The sequence below is a fragment of the Calidris pugnax genome, unplaced genomic scaffold, assembly GCF_001431845.1.
Source record: "Calidris pugnax isolate Ruff unplaced genomic scaffold, ASM143184v1 scaffold283, whole genome shotgun sequence".
Classification (NCBI taxonomy): Eukaryota; Metazoa; Chordata; class Aves; order Charadriiformes; family Scolopacidae; genus Calidris; species Calidris pugnax.
The window spans coordinates 173,391-196,019 of NW_015091024.1; the positions used below are offsets into that span (position 1 = coordinate 173,391).

Genomic DNA, 22,629 nt, shown 5'->3' on the forward strand with positions numbered 1-22,629 from the left:
AGATGAAACTGTCCCTCGAGCATCCTGGCCAGGACTAGATGCTTGGAGGGAACATTCGAGTCTGCAGCACGTCTGAGCCACACAAAAGCCCCAGTACCTTTGTTCTCCTCACAAACTCTTCCTCCTAGCAGAAGTTAATCTACCTGTTTCACAATTCAAGACTCAGCATCCCAACAGTTATAAAATCTGATTCAGAGCTCCCATTAATAACCACAACAGAATGCAACAGAAGGTGCTGTAAAAACAAATAAAAAGAAATAGACCGGGAGCTTTTGGAATCAAAATCCATAGTTATGACAACTATGTAAACAAATTAAGAGAGGAGAGAGAGGCATCTAGCAAAGAAGCAGTAAGTGTGAGTATTTTTAGTGCTCGCTATGCTCAGACTGCCCCCAGCTTCCTACCACCCCAATATCAAGGCTGGATAACAATAAATTGCAGACATCAGACAGAAACAGGTTTCAAAGGGAGATTATGAAAGACAGAGAGAATGACATGGAACCAGGATGGTATAGGACAGAAATTCACACTCCCAAAGCAGCTACATATAAAAAAACAACCAAGTGGTGGTGTGAAAAGTGCGGGGAGGGATCAGATGACTAAGACAGGCAGCATGGGCACAGCAATAGTCACAGCAACCATCTCAGGCCAGGACACTACAGAATTCCTCATGCCAACTGCTCGTAAAGGTGAGGACAAAAAGACTGTATTTTGACATGGGAAGAGAGTCAGAGGAGAGACTTAAACCAGGTGAGGGGGTGAGGACAATGACAGGTGATGCTGGTAAGCCTTATTGGAATGGGACTGACAATCTGGTATGTACCATTTACATTGCTGAGGTAATTTCTTTCTAAGAGAACAAAATGTTCCAGAAGCAGAATAAATATAGCGTGCCATTCATTAATGACACAGACTCAAACAGATGTCTTATTTCTAATTAACACATATCCTCTAAAATTGTTCACATGTACCCCTCGCTAGGATTGTTTTCAAAGAAGAACAGGTGAATGATGGCACAGATTAAACAGTTTCACATAACATCCTCTTAGTTTGTGTACTCTCAGGCATACTCACCAGCCCCTCTTAGTTATGCTCCTCTTTATACTGACAAATCAATCAAAATCAATTAAATTCTTATACAATCTTAACCTCAGCCACAAAAAATATTGAAGAATCTTCACTAAAAAGACAATTTACATAATTGTTGTATTAGAAATAAGTTAATAAAGCATAGAACAGATACCTTTTCAACACAAAAAGAAAAACTTGCAATTAGAGCTACTTAAAAATGTTCAATGTTTAAATATTTAGTCACTGCCATGCATTGTTATAAAGTTAATGCCAAAGTCAGACCAGTTCCAGTAAGTACCTAATGGGTAATTTAATGGCAGTATTTTAGGACAGGTCTCATTACTATATGAAATGCAACTCAGAGATTCTCTACCTAGATCAAGGCAGCCAATTAAAAGACGCGTACCGAATGTCTGTTATAATTTAAACTTTGGTGAGCTTAAAATACTGTACACTCTGTTAATTGAAGAGATGCAGCATGGGTAAGAGGCTTTATTATGAGCCTCAGATCAATACAGTTATTTTAGCTCTCTTTACAGACATTCCTAATGCAGCTGTCACTTTGAGATCTGACAGTAGGTATTTTGTTATGTGGGCAGACGAAAAATCCATTCAGATTGTCCATTTCCCCAATTAAAGTTACTTCTCTTTTGCTCACTGACTGGCTGTGGGAAAACAGTCTCTTACTTACATTTACACAAGGGGAAAATAAGCTTCCCTCACCCTCAGGCCGGGGCTTCCCCAGAAGCTGGTGAGAGTTAGAGCTGGAATGGGTCCAGTTTAGTGACCTGCAGGCTTAATGCACTAGATGGGGCAGGCACAAGGTTAGAGAAACACCAGATAGGGCATAGAAAGTGCCCAAAATGTGCATGCAGGAGCAGGATTGGGACTACTTAGCTGTTGGATGGTGTGGAGGATGGTGTGGGATGACAAAAGCACATTCAAGCACTCTCTCATCATCCCAGAGCATGGGATATGCACCGGAGTTCAGTGCTCAACCATCCCTTCTCAAGCAATGAGCAGCAGGACTCCTTGCTCTTTGCAAAGTCCTGCTACACGGGACCTGGAGGACACATGTTTAGAAAGCTTTTGGCTGGCATATATGAACAGTGGAGCATGCCCAGACACAGGGATCTGTGGCCTAACCTGGCTGCATTTTAACAGTTCAGGCATAGGAGGAGCAGAGTCTGCTGCCTTTGAATTTCAAAACCTGCTGCTTCCATAGAAAAGCAGCACCACAAGTTGTTTCCTGCTTTATTTTATTCTGTTGGAATGGGTTAGTCTAATGCCAGTTTATTGAATGTACCTGTCTTGGGTTTCTTCATACTGCTTCTAGCTCTCAATTTTCTTCCTTCGTATTTATAAATAATGCTTCCTATTTACCCTAAACAGCAACTCATTCTGCTCTCCATCTTCACAAGCTGTCAATTGCAAACACTAATATAAAGCCCAGTCTCTTGGAGCTTTAAAATAAGCCTAAAAGATAGCTGCAAATTAGCCATAAAGGATCTAGCAACAGCTCTAAAAAACACTCAAGTGCAAAGTAACCCTTCACTTGCTAAGAAAGCTTGATAGAAAACCTTGCCCCCGCCACAGCCACCGCAGACCCTGTGAATTCAGCTGTGCCATTAATCACAGAATCACAGAATCACCATGGTTGGAAGGGATCTCTGTAATCATCGAGTCCAACCTTAAAAAACAAACAAACAAACAAACAAAAAACCAACCAAAATAAACAGCACACCAACAACAAAACAAAACCCACAACACCCCACCACATCACACCCACCCACAAACCAATAATCTCCTGCACTAGATCATGCCCTGAAGAGCCACGTCTACACGTTTCTTGAAGACCTCCAGGGATGGTGACTCCACCACCTCCCTGGGCAGGCTGTCCCAGTGCCTGACCACCCTCTCAGCAGTCATTCTTCCTGATATCTAACCTAAATCTCCCCTGCCCCAACTTCAGACCATTTCCTCCAGTCCCTCCTGCAGGACCCCATACCAGTTCTGCAGGGGTAACTGGGGAGCTGGGAGGGGACTCACCTGCTTCCCCGAGCAGGGACCTGTTTCCATTCCCCCTCTTCTCTGAGAGAGATCTCCTCCCACTGCTTGGTGACAAGAGGGGAGGGGGTCCTCCGATTTACACGGGGGCTCAACCTGTTTCCCTCCTCTCAGGGAGTGGGCCCACCAGTCAGTTTCTCTGTCGCACTCCCTGATGCTCCTCAGCCTCTCCACTTCATCCTTCAGCTGGGCCACCAGGTTGAGCAGGTCATTCACCTGGTCACACCTGATACTCCAGTGCCAGGCTCCAGCAGCCTGGACGCCCACATGTTTGCGTGGGGCCTCTGTCTGGGTGCCCACAGCTTTCCTAAAAACAGCCTTCCACTGGGTAGAAACCCCAGTTGAGCCCCCTGGACTGACTGAACGTACCTTGTGCTCGGGTAGAGGCGCAGTGCTTGGCTGCACAGACTGCAGCTGCTGCCCCCACCGGGCACCCACCCAGCACGGGGTGCTCGCTCTGGGCTCCTTGAGGCTTCTTATCTCCTGGAGGCATGATCAAACTGGGGTGGTGGTGGCTCTGCCCAGGCTCCCTCAGCAGCATCACCCACCTGCTGACAGCCCCAGGTCAAGCAGAGGGCTTGTCCCGGCTTCAAAAAACCCCCAAAAGAGCTTCTTGTCAGCCCTTTTTGCTACAGATCCCCTCCCCAGCGCAGACATACCTGCCCTGAAGCTGGTCTCTGTGGCAGGGCTCAGAGCAGATCTCGAGTAGAAAGGGATGAACCTTGTGGACAGTTTGTCAATTTGTGATTAAAACACTCTAGTTAGACACGGTACCCAGCTATGCACTGACCCCTGGGTTTTAAATATTAAAAATACTAGATCGTGAAGCTGTACAATGAAATACAGTTCTTTTCAGAACAATGTGAAGAGCATGTTGTGGATGTGATTCATTGGGATAAGCTGAACAGTTTGGCTGTGGTGCTGTGCTTGAGGTGCAGCAGCAACCCCAGGCAGCTCCCAGAAGTTGCATGAATAATGATCTGAATCACTAATTTATCCTGTGTCAGGCCTAGAGATGGTAGCATGCCTATGAAAAAACATAGTGAGCATGTTCCAGAAGGTGTTAATGAGGGTCAGCTAATTTTCTAGTAACCAGGCAGGCTGGAGAGGAAGGACCCACGCAGCAGTATGTCCTGATGTCAGATTCTGTGGTTGTCCCAAGGAGGGAAGAAGGCTGGAAGATGCTTTTGATTAATAGAGTGGATGAAACTCCCTTCAGGTCTTTAATGTGACTCTGTTTCTTAACCCTGAAGCAATGAGCCGGGGGGGAGAGCAGGCAACTAGATGAGGGCAGTGAGCACATGTGTGTTTTGTGGAGATGGGGTGAGCAAGGGAATATTCCCTGCCTTTTGCCAAATGGTTCCAAGGACACTATGACCACTCACACAGGGGTTCTCACAGGTACCAACAGATGAGTTGTATTAATAAAACTGTGGCTCCAGCAAGATGCAAAGCATAAAGGCTCGTTAGCTGCACTCTTGATTCTGGGGCGTATTTGTCAGCCCCTGTAATACATCCTGCACCTGTCCTCGGAGTTTTTGGTTCCCTGAACGCCGCCACGTGCTGACCCAAAGCTGTGCTCTGGTGAAAGAGATGTCACCTCTGTGAGGAACATCCTCAGTCAGTGACAGCTCCTACTCATGTTGCTCTAATGCAGTAATCACCACATAACTTCAAATTGTGAAGCCTTGAAAAGGTCTCAGCCTGGTTTCTCAAAAAGCTTGATGGCTGTTTTGTATCTGCACTGAAATTACCACTTGGAAGAAAAATACTAATCCATCAAGCACCAAACCCACATGCAAAAAGAATGAAGTGGGCTCGCACCTCCTTGTTTTTCAGGCTTAGACTTAGTAAATGTGTATATTGTAATGGCACTGGGATTCCATGACCTTTTAACTGTAATTCTAATAGGTATATCAAACAAAAAGTTGTAATGTTTAGATGAGTGAAAATGCATATTTTCTTCATTACCTTGTGCATTGCTTTCATGAAATCTATGTCTGTTTGCATGTTACTGCTTGGGCTCAGTCATTCACAAGAAATACTTTATCACGATTTTAAATGGGATTTTGCCAGTTTCTTGAAACAAAAATGGGATCTCAAGCCAGGAGTCCATATGTCTTCCTTACCGAAATTGATCACCCCTGCAGCGCCACCTCTCTCTAATCCCAGGAAACAGAGAAGGTAGCATAAACGTTTTAGAGATGCAAAATCGTTACACCTTCTGGAGAGATTAATTCACTTTTCAGCATGGGGGTTTCGGCTCTGCTAACAAAGAGAAAAAAAGGTTGGAAGGGGAACTCCTTGGCTTTGAAGCTGTGACACTGCGAAGAAGAGAATTTAAACTTCACAGACATACATAAACCGGGAGAAAATGGTTTCTGTAACCCAGTGGCTGGGCACCTGCCAGAGAAAGGAGAGAGATGCGTTTGTTAGGTCACAATTCCCCTGTTTGAGGCAAAGGCTGCTGCTTGTGAAATAGAAATGGGTTCTCAGCCTTTACATATAAGCACCTTTCCTATACCCTGTATATTCTTTTACAGTTATTGCTGGTTTTAGCAGTGTTGAGTTGGTTCTGATCTGCTTCAGTTGCTTCTGAACATGAGGTAGTGCTAGCTATACGTGAACTGTGCTTCGTTTCTTCCCTCATGTCCCAAATTATAACGTGAAGCTCTTTTTCTCTCTTTGTACTAAGGAATATTTTGCTCTGTCCGTGAGAATGGGGGAGATGGTGGAGGGGGAAGTTTTTTTTACTTTCTGTTATTTATAGAATAGTAATTAGGCCTTTGATTTAAATATAACAGGTGACAATGGCATCTGTACTGCCTGGCAGGACTGCCTCCTGCAGTTAGTTTCCATACCAGACATTACTTTGTCCATAGGAAAGGGCACCACAAGAGCCCCAGTCTCTGCCTCAGAGGAGCTATGCCTCCTCCATGCCCACTTTAAGCATGTCTTAGAAAAACAGCGTGCATTTTGCTATGTCCGTGAGAATGGGGGAGATGGTGGAAGGGGAAGTTTTTTTTACTTTCTGTTATTTATAGAATAGTAATTAGGCCTTTGATTTAAATATAACAGGTGACAATGGCATCTGTACTGCCTGGCAGGACTGCCTCCTGCAGTTAGTTTCCATACCAGACATTACTTTGTCCATAGGAAAGGGCACCACAAGAGCCCCAGTCTCTGCCTCAGAGGAGCTATGCCTCCTCCATGCCCACTTTAAGCATGTCTTAGAAAAACAGCGTGCATCAAGAATATTTGAGGGTTTGGTTATTTGTCATAATTCATTTTTCTTGAGCAGTAATGTAAAATCCTTGTGGGTTACCATAAGCCTGGCTGATTTACAAGCAGATTTTTCCAAAGGCTGTAAATTCTGCTGGTTTTATTGCAGCACCCAATCCAGCTCTAGGGGCATTACAAGCAGGGGAGTCTAACAAGACATGTTTTTTTCCTTATTGGCTTTCTCAAGAGAATGAATTAGTTTTATGACATTTTCCGTTCTTCTTTCATCTCTGTCACAGGAACGGATTGGATATTCCTTCTTCAGTAGATTTGCTTTTTCTTGGAGTGTATTTTCACAGGCTGTTTCAGTTCTCACTGGACATTTCCTTGCTTCCCCCATGGCTGGTGATGTTGTAAGTGGGGAAGCTGGTGCGTTGCTGAAAGGGTGAGTCCTTCAAAATGTAGAATATTGAAAAGGTCAAAGCGATTCTATACAGCCCTGTAGTTCAGTGCATTCTGCAGGTATTAACATTCAGATACCTTCCACTACAGCAAAAACTGAAACAAGGGATGAAAACAATCTCTACTCATGACGAGTATTGCAAGTGGGATGGAGAAGGACAATAAACACTTAACCTGTTCCTGTAACTACTTTCACATTTTAATCACTTTGTTTTAAATGACAAAATCTTATTTACTATGAGTTTCTATTTTGCTATTTAATATCTGAATTCTACTTTCAGAGCCTGTGATCAAAAACCAAACTGTAAAATGAGATTTTTTCCAATTTTCTGGCTGAACCTGAAAAATAAAACGAAATATATTTCTAACCACCATTTTTTTAATTTCTAAATTAAATAAAATTCTAACTACCACCCAGCCGTTGTTTTTCTTCTTCTCTCACTCCTTCTACCCCAAGAAAAACATGAAGAATTATTTTGGTGAGGTTTCTTTTGATTGGTTTAGCCTTCAAAATTAAATAAACTTCAATTTCAAAATTTTTAACTGACACTAGCCTTTGAGACAAGACGCTTGAAATTGAAAAAATAAAATGTTTTGCTTCAGATTTTTTTCAATAATTGTTTTCCACATGTAAAATATTCACAATTACTTTTTATCCACCTGAAATGGCTCTTTTGGTGCTTGAGAGGCTTGTTCTGGGCCTGCTTGGATCCTGGGCTGTAAGGCATGAGATTAGCAAAGCTTGGCCAGGTCTGTTGCTGTGCTGATGTTGTGCCTGTGCATCAGGTGTATTTTTGGTCCAGGTAGCCCTGGGAAAATGAAGTATGAACTGCTTGGAGTAGAATGGGAGAAAGACCTCAGTGACCTTGCTAAAACAATTTCTCGTGTTCCACCTTGGCCTAGTCATTGATTCCTGCAAGTCTCTAAGTCACTTCCGTGGCTGATCCCACACTTCATTAAAAAAACACCTATTTTAGCGTGTCTGACTTTGTCAATCCCATGTGATCTCTTTCTATGACCATGTGACCCGCCCTCTCGATGAGGGGAAGGCTGTGGACATTGTCCACCTGGGCTTTGGTAAGGCCTTTGACACTGTCCCCCACGGCGTTCTCCTGGAGAAACTGGCGAATCATGGCATAGACAAGGGTACCCTTCACTGGATAAAAAACTGGCTGGATGGCCGTGCCCAGAGAGTTTTAAGTAAGGCGGTGAAATACGGTTGGTGACCGGTCAACAGTGGTGTCCCTCAGGGCTCAGTTTTGGGGCCCGTCTTGTTTAATATCTTTATTGATGATCTAGATAAGGGGACTGAGTGCACCCTCAGTAAGTTCGCAGATGACACCAAACTAGATGGGAGTGTTGATCTGCCTGAGGGTCGGAAGGCTCTACAGAGGGGTCTGGACAGACTGGATCAATGGGCCTGGGCCAATGGGATGAGGTCTAATAAGGCCAAGTGCTGGGTCCTGCACTTCGGTCACAACAATCCCAGGCAACGCTACAGGCTGGGGGCAGAGCGGCTGGAGCTGCCCAGCAGAAAAAGACCTAGGAGTGTTGGTGGACAGCTGGCTGAACATGAGCCAGCAGTGTGCCCAGGTGGCCAAGAAGGCCAATAGCATCCTGGCCTGTGTCAGGAATAGCGTGGCCAGCAGGAGTAGGGAAGTCATGGTGCCTCTGTACTGGGCACTGGTGAGGCCCCACCTTGAGTACTGTGTTCAGTTCTGGGCCCCTCACTACAAGAAGAACATTGAGATCCTGGAGGATGTCCAGAGGAGAGCCACCAAGGTGGTGAGGGGTCTGGAGAACAAGTCCTACGCGGAGAGGCTGAGGGAACTGGGCATGTTTAGTTTGGAGAAAGGGAGGCTGAGGGGAGCGTCTACAACTCCCTGAAAGGAGGGTGTAGAGAGGTGGGGGTTGGCCTCTTCTCCCAAGGGAATAATGGCAGGAGCAGAGGGAATGGTCTGAAGTTGGGGCAGGGGAGATTTAGGTTAGATATCAGGAAGAATGACTTTGCTGAGAGGGTGGTCAGGCACTGGAACAGCCTGCCCAGGGAGGTGGTGGAGTCACCATCCCTGGACGTCTTTAAGAAATGTGTAGATGTGGCTCTTCAGGGCATGCTCTAGTGCCCAACATTATTGGTTTGTGGGTGGACTGGTGTGTTTGGTTTTGGTTTTTGGTTGCGTTTTTTTTAAGGTTGGACTCGATGATTACAGAGCACGATCTCAGAGGTCCCTTTCAACCATGGTGATTCTGTGATTCTTAATTTACACATTTCTAAAATAACTTTTAAAACATACAGCCATTCTTACCCTCCCCTTCAAAATCTCTTTCAGGGAGATTTTTCTTTTTTGTTAACAAAGATTATGCCTATATACTTCTTGACTGCAGTCAATTTTCTGTTACAAGAGGTTTAAATAAACTCTACTGCAGTCTTTATTTTTTATTTCCCAGCCTTCCTGCAGCTCATTGCAAGCCTCCCTCTTGCCTTTGTTTTATGCTGTCTTACCCTCCACAGCGTGACAAACAAGACACTCAAACTTAGGTTTCAGAAATCTAAAATACTTCAGATTTTTTCCTACCTAGACATTTGCAATAGCAAAACCTGAACCTCCTAATGAAAGGCCCTGACTGTAGCAAATCACAATGGAAAGGGGAAAAAAAACACACCATGCAACCCTCATCGCAGGATCCCCATCCCTCTTCTCGCTTTCTGAGAGTTTCAACTGCTCTCCTCTCACTTCTCATGGCATTGCCTGCCTCTTTGCAGCCCTTTCTCTTTAAAACGCCCAGCTGAGCCCTCGTCTGTGGATTAAGTTCTTTCAGCTGGGCCTGTGACTTTTTCCTGTTGAGGCAGTAATTTTAATTATCTGCTTTTTCTCACTTACTTGCACAGTCTGTGACCACAACCAAGTCATTAATGCATACGCACACAGATAAGTGATCAAAAAGATACCCTATTTCACAGCATACATTTTCCCTATGAATGTTTTTGTTCTTAAAGAATATCTTGCTCTATTATCATCACACGGCCTCTATGATGATGATGCAACTCATATTCTCCTGTTGTTTCAGTCAGCCAATACTAAAATCAACATAAATGTGACACTACAGCAGAAAGAGCCAAATGGCATATGAAAATGGACCGAATATCAAATTTGCCTCATCGCTGAACGCAGTGATTTATAAAACCTGTAACTAATATAACATCACAGTTATAAAGGGCAAAGTATTTTGATGCCTTCTTACATTTCATGCCATTCCACATAAACTTTGTGGCTCCAGCCCACTGAAGAAAATAAATGCAATTTAGAAACTGTTAATACAGAACCGATCTGATGAGAAACATCATCCTGCTGGAAGAAATACACTTTCCACGTGCCAAAATCCGTGTAATGGAAACAAAGCCCTCTCCCAGCCTCAGGAGCAACGAGGCCCAAGAGCTGCCTTTCCGCACACCAGAGGGCTCTGGCCCATACCTGCTGCTTCTCCACAGCACAAAGACCCCTGCTGAGGGAAAATGAAGAGCGTATTTCAAAGTAAATCTCATCTTGTGGCGGGCATATAAAGAAAAAAGTCAAACTTACCGTGAGCAACTGGGACCTGCCTCAAGCCCCTCAGCCGCGTGAGGGGTCAGGTGACACTGGCCTGCGGCATTTCAGCCAATCGGAGAATGGACCTCCGTGCCCCGGCCAATCAGAGGGGGTTGTGGCGGTGTTGCCGGGGTAAGGGGTGGCAGGCGCCGCAGGGCCGTGCGCAGAGCGGGTGACGGGGTGTGTGGAGGGGAAGATGGCGGGAGCTGCTCCCTGGAGGAGGTGACACCTCTGCGGGTGTTCTGGAGGGTTCCCCGGCTTGAGACTGTTGTGCCTTCAACACACCCCATGTCAAAAGCCCTGGGAGGGACCCCGTTGGGGCTCACCTCCGTGGTAGAAAAAGAATAGCTGAAGCTAAAGTGGTTAAACAAATATTTGGAGAATTTATTGGTTCCTGGATGCCTATTTAGAATCATAGAATCATAGAATCATAGAATAGTTTGGGTTGGAAGGGACCTCAAAGATCATCTAGTTCCAACCCCCCTGCCCTGGGCAGGGACACCTCCCACCAGACCAGGTTGCTCCAAGCCCCACCCAGCCTGGCCTTGAACACCTCCAGGGATGGGGCAGCCACAGCTTCTCTGGGCAACCTGGGCCAGGCTCTCACCACCCTCACAGCCAATGAGATCTGGTTAGTGTGAACACAAGAGTTTAAAAAGGCATTGATTTTAAAATAAAATAAGCTTCAATAATTCTTTTTCTTTTTTCCTTCTCTAATTGAAATCAATTTATTAATGCAATCTCAAGGTCCTTTTAATCAGCTGAACATTTGTCTTTCTCTGTTGGGGAAAAAAAATAATAATAATCATTTTCTTATTCAAAAAGTGACTAACAAAGCAAGACTACTGCAGCCTCCCGTGGGTCACGTCTGCACGCAGATGGAAACACTGCAAGACTTCATGCTTTCATGGCTAATATTCATCATGTTTATCCTTTGCCCCGCTAGAGTACAAGCAGAAAATGCTAATGAAGAACTTCCCAAGAAGTCAGACTCGGGAAGCTTTCTGCACCCTAGCACATGCAATTGTCATCATCTTCTACAAAGAAAATGGTTATAAAGACAGACAAGAAGAGCCTCTAAACCCACATTACATTTTTTCAGTAGGTGTCATTTTCAGTAATTTAAGAAGCATAATTGACTTTTCAGACCAGTTTATTCTTTGTTACCAATTTCATACCGTGCCAGGTATGACAGTTTGTTGAAAAAGATAAATTGAGATGTCAACATATTTTCCAATTTTGAGAGTGTGAATTGTAAATATTTAATGAGCAGATTCAGAAACTTGAATTCTACATCTGTGTGTGATTTATTTGCTAATGTTGTCAGTATGTTCTCCTTATACTTTATATTAATGCACTGAGCATCCTCCCTCACTCTTTTCTCTTTCCAAATTTCATCAACTGTCCAATGCTAAGACACCTCATCTCTAAAATCTCAGGCGATGGTCAAGAAAATAAATGTCTCCTCTCCTTTCCCTCCCTTGTGCTAAGACATGATGTTATTGTGTATCTCAAGATAAGCAGAATATACTTCAGTAAAACAGCTTTGCAGAGTGTCCATATTAAACTTGGAAGAGAATCCAAGTTTTTCAGGGGGTTGCATAGGGTTCTTTTTCACTTTTTAGACTAGTCTAGACATTGCTCTATAATGCATTAAGTGAACACTCTTCTTGATGTTTTAATTTTATGAAAAAAATCCAGTGCCTAGATTTCAAACATGAAGGCATTAATTTTTCAACACGCTAAACCATCCTCAATTAAATTTGCAATAACCCACTAAATGCCAGAAAGTCATTTTGCCATTTAAGGTAACCACAAAAAGCAAGGGGGGACACAGGAAAGTAACTGTAATGTGACTTCTTGTTCCAGTTGGTTCATCAGCTGGTTGTGCGCGATGTCCTCCTGTATGTTGTGGTTTCTGGTCACCCCACTCTGGGCTCGCTCTGCCAGCAGGGCCACAACAGGATGCCACTCACAGCCAAGGCTTCATTTTCATCTTTGCAGACTAAACTGTGAGTTGGGATGTGCTGGAATACCACAGCTGCGACGTGCACAGCTGCAATGAAACAGAAATTATCCAATGAAACAAGGGAAAAAGAGAAGGGAACCTTCTCATTTTCCTTTCAGCATTAGCACAAAGAAATGACTCCTTTCTCAAGGACAGATTCGCACCTCAGCACCAAATCTTCAGGCTTACTGTATTTATTTAAAGAAACCTCATCTATAATAAAATAAAACCAGTATTTTGAAAGTTTAAGCATATTTTTAACAGTTGGAACTCCTGGAAATAGGATGCATGTTTGATATTCTAATCAGTTTGCTAATGGAAACTATCTGTTCAAAATTTATTTGCTTAACTACACAAAATATTTAAACAAACTATTTAGTTGCTTGCAACAGCTGCTGAAGAAATGACACAATATCCTTTTGAACTCTAAAACACAAAAAGAGAGCTATGGAAGCAAACTCCCCATCAATTACTGGCTCAAAACTATTTCAGAAAAAAGTTCTTCTAATCTCCTGCAGTATCTTTTATGTAATCTTCTTTGTAAAAGTTTAAAAATATTTTAAGTAGCACATCCACAACTCCTACTGCCAACATCTCAACTCATAAGACAAATATCTTTGGTGCCATACTGAGAGCTGAAAAACCTAAGCGTTTCCTAAAGTGGATGTGGACACACATGAAGAACACTTCTATGGTATATAGTTTTTTTAATCAATGGTAGGATACATAACACCACACATCCTAGAGCACAAAGCACTGAAAACTAGAGACAATGCACTGAAAAATACTTGCTGGCACAAAGCACACTGTTTACCCAGCTATTCGCATGGAGAGGAGATTCTAGGCACATAGGATTTTGTAAGAAATAATCCTAAAAGCCATCCCCCAAGCCTCTACATCCATATTCAGTTTCAATTTAATTCTTAGAGTGAAATCCTGGCACTGAAAGGTCAATGGAACAACTTCCCTTGGCTTCAGCAGTAAGAAAGCTTCCCTCTATGTCACTGATCTAGAGTATCATTCATTATCATTCTAATACAGAACAACCTCTCAGGAAATGGGAGCAAATCCTGTAAACAGTTCTCATAAACTAGCAGGGGGTTGGACTAGATGATCTCCAAGGGTCCCTTCCAACCCCATGTCACTCTGCAGTTCTGTGATCAGTGGATGAATCACTTGTAGAGAGCGTCCTGGAAGGCTTGGTGAGCTGAGGAAAAAGAAACAGCATGCTTTATAATACAGGCAAATATTAAGTCAAAGTTCAAAAGAGAAGGATGCCTGACTTCCCAAATGGAGGATTCCATCTGGAGAAGCAATAGCTTTGAAAACAGCTTGAGAAAAGTGTTGCGAGAGCACAGGATTTCTCTATTTTTAGATGATAACCAATCCAAAAATTAAAAGAAATTTTGCTCACATGGACTCATAATATTAGCTTAAACTCAAATAATCTAACTTATAACTTATTATATTCTCCAGTTTTTCTTGTCTATTCCTATTCTATTGATAAGTCAATCTCAAAATGCAAGAGACCTTTAAAAAAAATCCCACCCTTACATCTCATCATATCACTTGTTTTTCATCTGAACCGTTCACTAAATTTATCCTGGATTTTCAAATAGTTGTAGTGCCCTAAACTTTCTCCATTCAATTAATAAAGTCTTCAGATAGAAAATACTGCTGTGTACTATCCGTTCAAGTGGTTTATTGAAGGGAAGGTGAACATATCGGGACCAAAATATAGGTCTGAGAGAAGAGCCTTGAGAATTGGCTTTTCAGTCTAGAGAAGCAGCTGATGCACTCTCATAAAAATGTCAGAGAAGAGCAGACAACAACATTAATGTAATAGAATTGCTGAGAATGGCTTGCTTTCCTCCATGGCACACATCTGCTTAAGAACACACAGCAATCACTTCACTTGTACTTGAATTCACCAACACAAAAGCTGTGGGTTACTTGAGATCTCTCTCTGCTTGTTCCTTTGTTATGTTCTTTGCTGTGCTCTTCTATTTTTTTGTGTCCCATTTCCTACATAACAGAAGCATTCTTTTCTTCTCATTCCCTACTGCTTTCATAGGCTACCAAGTCTATTACTTGATTATTATACTTTCTGTTCCCCGTGAAGTTTCTTGTATTCCCCGTACACGGCCCCTTCCTTAGGGTCCTCCACACTGCTCCTCATTTCTCACAAAGTTAATTTCCTCGTCTCTTCCCTCCTGGAGCCACTTCATTCAACTTTTGTTCTTCTTCCCTACTCATCACCCCTTCCTTTCTAAGGGTTCCTGCTCTTGGTAGGAAGGATTGACCCAAGTGCCCAGATGGAACTACCATCTTCCTTTATGGCTTTTCTTCTGCCTTGCCTGCCCTTTGGTTGCTTCTGGCCATGCTCTAGCTTCACCTGCGTGTTCCTCAGAGAGTGAAAAAGAAAAATGGACAGGGTATCCTTTGAATTCTGCATGCTTTCATAGTTATGAGGATGTTTTGATATAACTCAGAACTGAGTTTCAGGGATGCTGAGAGCCCTTTCATTCCTCTAAGCAAGCACTCAATTTATCGATCATACAAGAACAGGAAAAAGGAAAAAAAAAAGATGATTTATTTTTTGACTGAAACACAACGACTGGTATATGAAATATAGCTGTAGTAATATGTTTTTTCTCATATGTTTATGAACTGACACTTGTTCATGTCAAGACAAATATATTATCTAGGCAAAAAGATGGTCATTCTAAGCATCAGTCCCAACTTCTTATTTAGGGGCTGCCAGCAAAATGGGAGCCAAGCACCAATCCATGTGCAGACAAGGAAGCCAGCTCCTTCTTCGCAGCCATTTCACCTACATTCCAGCCGTAGAACATAATTAAAGAAGAATGAGAGAAAAAAAGATGATTTTTGAAATCTAGAGTATGTATAGCAATTTAGAAGCTGCAGGTGGGATAGGAAAATCCATTCTATTTGTTCTCCATTCCAACTCTGCTGCAGAAAAAAGGTTCAGAGGCATCATGCTGTCACACCTATGGCAAATAAAACATTGCTGTCACACGCCATAAGCATCACAATCTGTATCAAAATAAACAGTTTCAACTTATTTCTGCTTGGTGATTCTGTTATCTCCTCTATTTTAGTGTCCAGAGGCTTTAATGAGATGGAATCCAGCTTCATTAGGTACATACACAGAGTGTCTAACCCATGTCTCTTAAAGAGCTGAAACAAAATGTCTGGAAACAAAGACAGTGGTTTTGTTGGTTGCAGAGTAGAAACCACAGACAGACAAACCCTGTTAATTAAGACTCCATATTTGCACACGGTTGAAACCAACTGAATCTGTTTGTGAGATGTTGGTAAAACCCTACAAAGAGACTTCAAAGCTAGCTGCTCACACTGGGCTATTTTCAACGCTGACCACTTGGTCATGTTTGGAACCCCAAATTTCAGCTGTCATATTAACCCCCTCCTACACAGAGAGACACAAACAAAAAACCTCCAAGCTTAACAGTAGAAAATCTCCTGGAAAGACACGAAACTATTAAATTGAAAAAATCAACTGAAGGCCACCTCAACTTTTCATGGGAAGTGGTAGTTCATCTTAATAGACTTTATTAATGACTTCTTTAGGAATTTAGAATTATGCTTTAAATTTTTAATTACAAGAAATACAGAGAAGTCAGATCAGCAGGGAATAAGAATTCACAGCTAGAAAGTATCCATTTTTCAATTCATTTAGCAGTTTGTTTCAAATCTTTTCAAACTGTTGTGATTGACACTGCTGCCGTACAGCTCTGGGACAAAAACGTGCTATCGCCATTGGAAAATCCTGCTGATATCACACGGTGTCCAGTGAAAGACAATCAATACAAAATCTGCAAGAAAAGTTTGGGGCATTTTCTGCACGTCATAAATGTGTCTGAAATGCTCCCTTGAAGGTTTGAATCTATATTGAAAGTGCTCTCATCTGAAACATTAGAGGATATCAACACATCATAAATGTGTCTGAAATGCTCCCTTGAAGGTTTGAATTTATATTGAAAAGCGCTCTCATCTGAAACATTAGAGGATATCAAAATAGGTGCGTTTGGCATTAAAAGAAGCCATCCGCAACTCTTCGGTGTTGGAGAATCATAGAATCATAGAATTGTCCAGAGGTTTGAATTTATATTGAAAAGCGCTCTCATCTGAAACATTAGAGGATATCAAAATAGGTGCATTTGGCATTAAAAAAAGCCATCAGCAACACTTCGGTGTTGGAGAATCTGTGGCATCATGGAGTTTACTCCTACCTAAACTACCAGAGACAATCTGAAGGAGTTTTGAAAAATGGTTCAAGTTCTCCAACTTTGATATAATTTATTTTTTAACTGGAAGGCTAGAAAAGCAATAGTTTTAAATTACTTTACCTTGACACAAGCCTTAGGGGTGGATTTCTGAGGTCAGGGCAGTGGAGAAAAGGGGAAGGAACACCTGAATCTGTGGCATCATGGAGTTTACTCCTACCTAAACTACTAGAGACAATCTGAAGGAGTTTTGAAAAACGGTTCAAGTTCTCCAACTTTGATATAATTTATTTTTTAACTGGAAGGCTAGAAAAGCAATAGTTTTAAATTACTTTAACTTGACTCAAGCCTTAGGGGTGGATTTCTGAGGTCAGGGCAGTGGAGAAAAGGGGAAGGAACAGTGGGGAAAAGACCAGAGCCCAGCTTTTCCAGGATGAAGATACTCAGGATGAAGGTACTCTGCTGGTGCAGAGCCCAGAAACAGCCATGCCACTCAACACCCACCCCACCAGGAGCACACCCAACACACTGGCCAGCAAACTGCTCCCTGGGTACCAGACAGCAAAGGTCCCTGAGGTTGCCCAGAGGGGAATTTGGAATGTTTGAATGCACAGTTCATCCCCTGTGGCATCTACTAAAACAAGAAGAGCACAAGAGGAAAAAGATGAACGGTGGGCTAGTACACAGGCTTACATTCAGAAAAACAAACATCCTGAAAGGGAAAAGGGAAAGGAAAAAAAAGTCTGCCTTTCAAAAGAAAATCCTTAATATGCTTTATTTCTGATACTGTTGCCTCCTTTTGCTTTCCGGAATAGCACTGGATTGTGTTTACGGATGTGAGAGTTTTGCAATCCTTGGAAGTATGTGGAAAAGCATCGGGCTCTCCTTATCACTAAAAGCATCATTATTCTCTCGGCTAAGCAACTTTTAAGATTGCTACTGAGCTTCTCAAAACTCCTGCTCTCTTACCCGGGGCTTCTTGAAGAAAAAGTCAGATGCTTTAGAGTGGTTTGTGCCCAACCGCCTCCCCCTGCAGTCATACTCCTCTTCCATTCATCACATTCCTGCTGTTCTTGCCACAGTCACTACCATTTTCTTCTTGTCCTCAGCAAAACACATTGCTCCATACTTTCCCTTCTCTCCCTGAACACGCAGAGAAGCTCCTCTTTTTTTTTTTTTTTTTAACCTTGTCAAAGACACACCATTGCAGTGGTCAGTGGCTGCCTGACTTTAGTTAACCCCATCATCTAATTAGACTGAACTATAATACAAAAGAGCAAAGTTTATTCATTAATCTTACCATTCCCTAGACAAGGAAAAAAAATCTGAAATCAATACCAATGGAGCAAAAGCTTTGTTTAGAATACTAAAAATATCAGTATATGCCAATATTTTTCAATCTACCTGTACAAATTAGAGGAAAAAAAGTCGGATGTACCCAATATTAATATGTGGCCAGGCAGCTGATATTTAATAAAGTAAAATATTTCTAAAGCTACTCTATTAAAATGCAGATATTAAACACTTTTCTGTAGCAGAGACCAGAAACTTTGTTAGAATCCTCATCAAAATCTCTGTTTGCAACATATGTATGATACAAATGGCCAGGTGCATACAGGTCATACCAATAACTTGTCTCAAGTGTAGGTGTATTCGGGTTGCATTAGATTCAGCACATCAAAATTAAGAAAATCATCCTCAATGAATTTTTTTCCAACAAGTCTGACAAACATTAGCTGGATGAACCAGTTAGACCAGTGGAAGAGCCATACCCACAGTCAGTTATCAGTGATCCAGTTCATAATGAAAACTATATAGTTTTAACAACGAGAAAGACCAGTGGATTTCACTACAATAAGGAATGGGATTAGAATTCAAAATCATGAGAAGTAGCCTGAAAAGTAGGTTAAAAAAAGAACTGGAAAATTCTACACCTGAAAAAGAACAGTCGTCTTAATATGAACTACTGGCAAGGAAGTACTTTTGCAGAAAAGAACCTGTCACTGGTTGTAACATTGAACTGAACAGGAGTCAACAGTTTTATTCCTTTGCAAAAAAGGAAGACACATTCAAAGGAATATAACTTACACTGCCTGTTAGCTAATCCTTCCACTTTAGGTAGGGTTGATAAACACACAGCTAGTGTGTTGTGTCTTACTTTATACTCTGCAGGTCCAAAAAAATGTGAACCAACTGATTCCAAATAACCCGCAAATCTAGACATCATGTCCTGTGTGGAAAGACTCAAAAAAACTGGAGTCACTTACTCTAAAGAAGAGAAAAATCACAGGGGAATAATGCTGGCCACGTGCCTACCGAACTGCAAAGAGGAAACAGCAAAGATGAATAATCTTTTCTCCACATCCAGGAGCACGGAACAAGAAGAGGCTAACAGCAAGGACAGCTAGAAAGTCTCTATTTAGATCCTGGAATAATATTTTTAACCATAACCGTAGCAAAGTAATAGAACAGATATGCTGGGAAGACTGTGACATTTCTACTATTCTCTGAGGAGTGCCATAGGCTGAGTGGATCTGGCATGGAGGTGACTTAGAAAATCTCTTATTTTTGGGGAGTGCTTTTCTACAACTGCACAAATCTCCCCTTCAAAAGAGGTGCAAAGGAAAGGTGCTTGCAGGACAATAAATCTGGCAAATATCTAAGCTTCTAGAATCCATAGCAATGTAATGGGTTTTCATGTTTAGTTTCTTTTTCACTTTCCATAGTTTTCTACCTTTACAGGGCAACTTTTCACAGCTCAGTCTAGAAACTACACAAGACCAAAGGCATTTCACGTTATTGTTCTATACTGTTTTAACACAGTCTCTGAAGTTCTGGTTTTCAAAGATGTAGTAAATTTTCAGAGAAGTACTTAAAAAAAGGACAGTATTTGCTAATATGGTTTAATGGCAAAGATGCATTCTCATGTTTATACATTAATTCATGAAAAAGACAGCTACATATGGCATCCAAGAGAACTGAATAAATTAAGTTTCTTGTTTTGACATATTTTTGGTGTGAAAAGAAGGAACCAGAATCTTTAGAGGAAATAATTTGAAGTCAGGAGCTACCTACCAGTACGAACACATTCCTGCTATCCTTGCATTCCCAGTGCCTCCTTTGAAGCTTCCATTCACCTTTGAAATTCCTGTATCAAAGCAAAGTTTGTATCTTAAAAGACCTTCTTCAATTATTCTGAAATTTAGTTAATAGAATCACCGTCTCCTTCCATCAACTCAGAACAGAGACTGGCAATACAGTGGCACAGCAGGAGTTTAAGGGTTGCTGAAACAAAATTACTGTTCTAATGATGATTACTTTGCTGTTCTGTCTGTTAGCAAAATGAACGTTTGGAGAGGCCGATGATCCTTGAAATTTGTTGTTTCACTGTTATCAGAGTTACCAGAATGATTTCTGAGTCAGGGGTCATTTTTCACTATTACTCATCGAGAGAACATAATGCCTGAAGTGAAATGTACAAGAAAAAGTCAGTTAGGAATTTCAATATGCTACGATGTCTTGGTTGAGAGGAGAGACATGGATATTCAGAATCAAGTGCTTCTCATAACTCTCACCTTCAAAACAAAAACGATCTTAAAGTACTTCTCCAAGACTTCAAGTATTGGAACTAAGTTACAAGCAAAAATGTTAAGTGACGTGTCACTCAGCAAAGTGATAACACACAGCTTGTTTACTAGGAGGCCACCATCAGCCTCTGGGACAGGGTTTTGACCTGCTCTGGCTGCCTAGTACCCTCTGTCCCACCCCTCCATGGGCCTCCTCCCTGAGGTCCCTCTGCTCCCCTTTATTTTCCTGCTTTAGCACTGATGCTCCAAGCTACACATCTGTGCATTCAAAGCCTTGCTGCTGTCTTTTGTTGGTGATGGCAGTGCCTGAATGCAGCACTCTCAACTGCTGTTCCTTGTGAACAATTCTGCTCTTACTCAGACCTTTTGGTTTTAATGATTGAGGTGTTGGGTTTTTTTCTTTTCCTAAGCCCCAGGAGAAGTCCCAAGTGGGGTCTTTACAGTGCCACAGCACATGTGAATGTGGCTATCATAATAACCTCAGCAACTGCCTGCTCATACCTTTTGGCAAAGCATCATCAATCTGTGTGAACTGAATATTCCCCTTGAGACCACTGTGCGGTTCACTGCCCTATTAATGGTTACAACAGGTTAAGAGGAAAAGCAGGAAGAACCCTGCTATGTGAGAAACATTTGGACCTGGGAAAAATAAGGGGAAGGAGGAACCAGAAAAGGACAAAAAGAATTACAGATAAATGGCCAGAGATTCCTGTGTAGATTACTCCATGGAGGAGACCTTGGGCTGATTAAGCAGCTGCCTCTTCTGCCTGGGTGTCTGCAGCTGGGAAAGGAAAGCTGTGGGGAGAAATTTTTGCTTAATCTGGAAAAGGTGTCTTGCTCGTTAGCAAAACGCCTTCCACTGATGTACTGTGAAGGCAACTCCTCTAAGCAGGGGTGGGGATTAACCAAGTTAGTAGGTGAGCAAACCTAGCCTGAAGAGTAGATTTTTCATGAGTGAAAGGGCTGTTTGACACCGATGGCAAGCTCTGACTGCCAGAGCAGCACTGGTGCTGGGCTACCAGGGTGGACAGGATCTAGACTCCAGGGGAAGGGGAGACAATGTTGAGATGAGCACAGTCTTACCTGGGAGCTGGGAAATATTGCTCTTGTACCTAAACATTCAGAATGAGATTGTAGGCTGTTTTTTCAAGTTGTCTAGGCTCCTGGTTTCAGACGTATCTGAAAAAGGACACAGGACTGCACACATCTGATGTGTAACTGATAGGGCTGCTCTTCCAGAACCTGTAGAGCTGTTGCTTCTGCCCTGAAGTACTCTTTCATTTCTGTCAAGACATCCGAATGGCACTTATGACATTGCAGGAGTGTGGCTTTTACCTTTCAGCATCTGCAGTGGGCTGCTTGTCTCCCCCCGGGCAGTGTCTCAGGCAAGCGGAGCGTGGAGAAGGATGAAGGCACTGGTTTTACCTCCTGGCAGAAGTCCACTGACTGTGCTTCTGTCTTCAGCATGGAGAGGTGTGGGATATTCCTTACCAGATGTGCTGTAACAGGGCTGTTGCCTGTGCCTTTTCACAGAATCACAGAATCTTCTAGGTTGGAAGGGACCTTAAAGATCATCTTGTCCAACCGTCAACCTAATTTTGACAAAAATAGACACCCACACAACAAACAAGGAGCATCATCACTAAACCATACCTCCCAGCACTACATCAACCCGGCTTTTGAACACCTCCAGGGATGGGGCCTCAACCACCTCCCTGGGCAGCCCATTCCAATGCCTGAGAACCCTTTCAGTGAAAAAATTTTTCCTAATATCCAGCCTGAACCTCCCCTGGTGCAACTTGAGGCCATTTCCTCTCGTCCTGTCGCCTGGGACTTGGGAGAAGAGACCGACCCCCATCTCTCTACACCCTCCTTTCAGGGAGTTGGAGAGAGCAATAAGGTCTCCCCTCAGCCTCCTTTTCTCCAGGCTGAATAACCCCAGTTCCCTCAGCCTCTCCTCATAAGACTTATTCTCCAGACCCCTCACCAGCTCCGTTGCCCTTCTCTGGACCCGCTCCAGCCCCTCAATGTCTTTTTTATGGTAGGGGGCCCAAAACTGGACACAGCACTCAAGGTGAGGCCTCACCAGTGCCCAGCACAGGGGGACCATCACCTCTCGGGCTCTACTCGCCACGCTGTTCCTGACACAGGCCAGGATGCTGGTGGCCACCTTGGCCACCTGGGCACACTGCTGGCTCCTGTTCAGCCCACAGGCCACCAACACCCCCAGGTCCTTTTCTGCCAGGCAGCTCCAGCCACTCTGCCCCCAGCCTGGAGCGCTGCAGGGGCCCCGTTGGTGGGACCCAAGGGCAGGACCTGGCACTTGGCCTTGTTGAACCTGCAGAAGAGGCAAAGGT

General features: G+C 42.9%; 1 long non-coding RNA gene across 4 annotated transcripts; it reads right to left on the reverse strand.

Annotated features, from left to right (window-relative positions):
* Positions 1–11,544: 11,544 nt before the first annotated feature.
* Positions 11,545–21,916, reverse strand: LOC106896118. Of its 4 annotated transcripts, none has more exons than XR_001413586.1 (3): positions 21,608–21,916; positions 19,761–21,451; positions 11,545–13,624 (listed from the first exon to the last, which is right to left on the reverse strand). It is a non-coding gene; the product is annotated as an uncharacterized LOC106896118 (long non-coding RNA). The 4 variants fall into 4 exon arrangements; XR_001413588.1 differs by having other exon boundaries at positions 19,761–19,833; positions 20,004–21,916; XR_001413587.1 differs by having other exon boundaries at positions 11,545–12,465; positions 13,465–13,624; positions 19,761–21,916.
* Between the last annotated feature and the right edge of the window lie 713 nt (positions 21,917–22,629).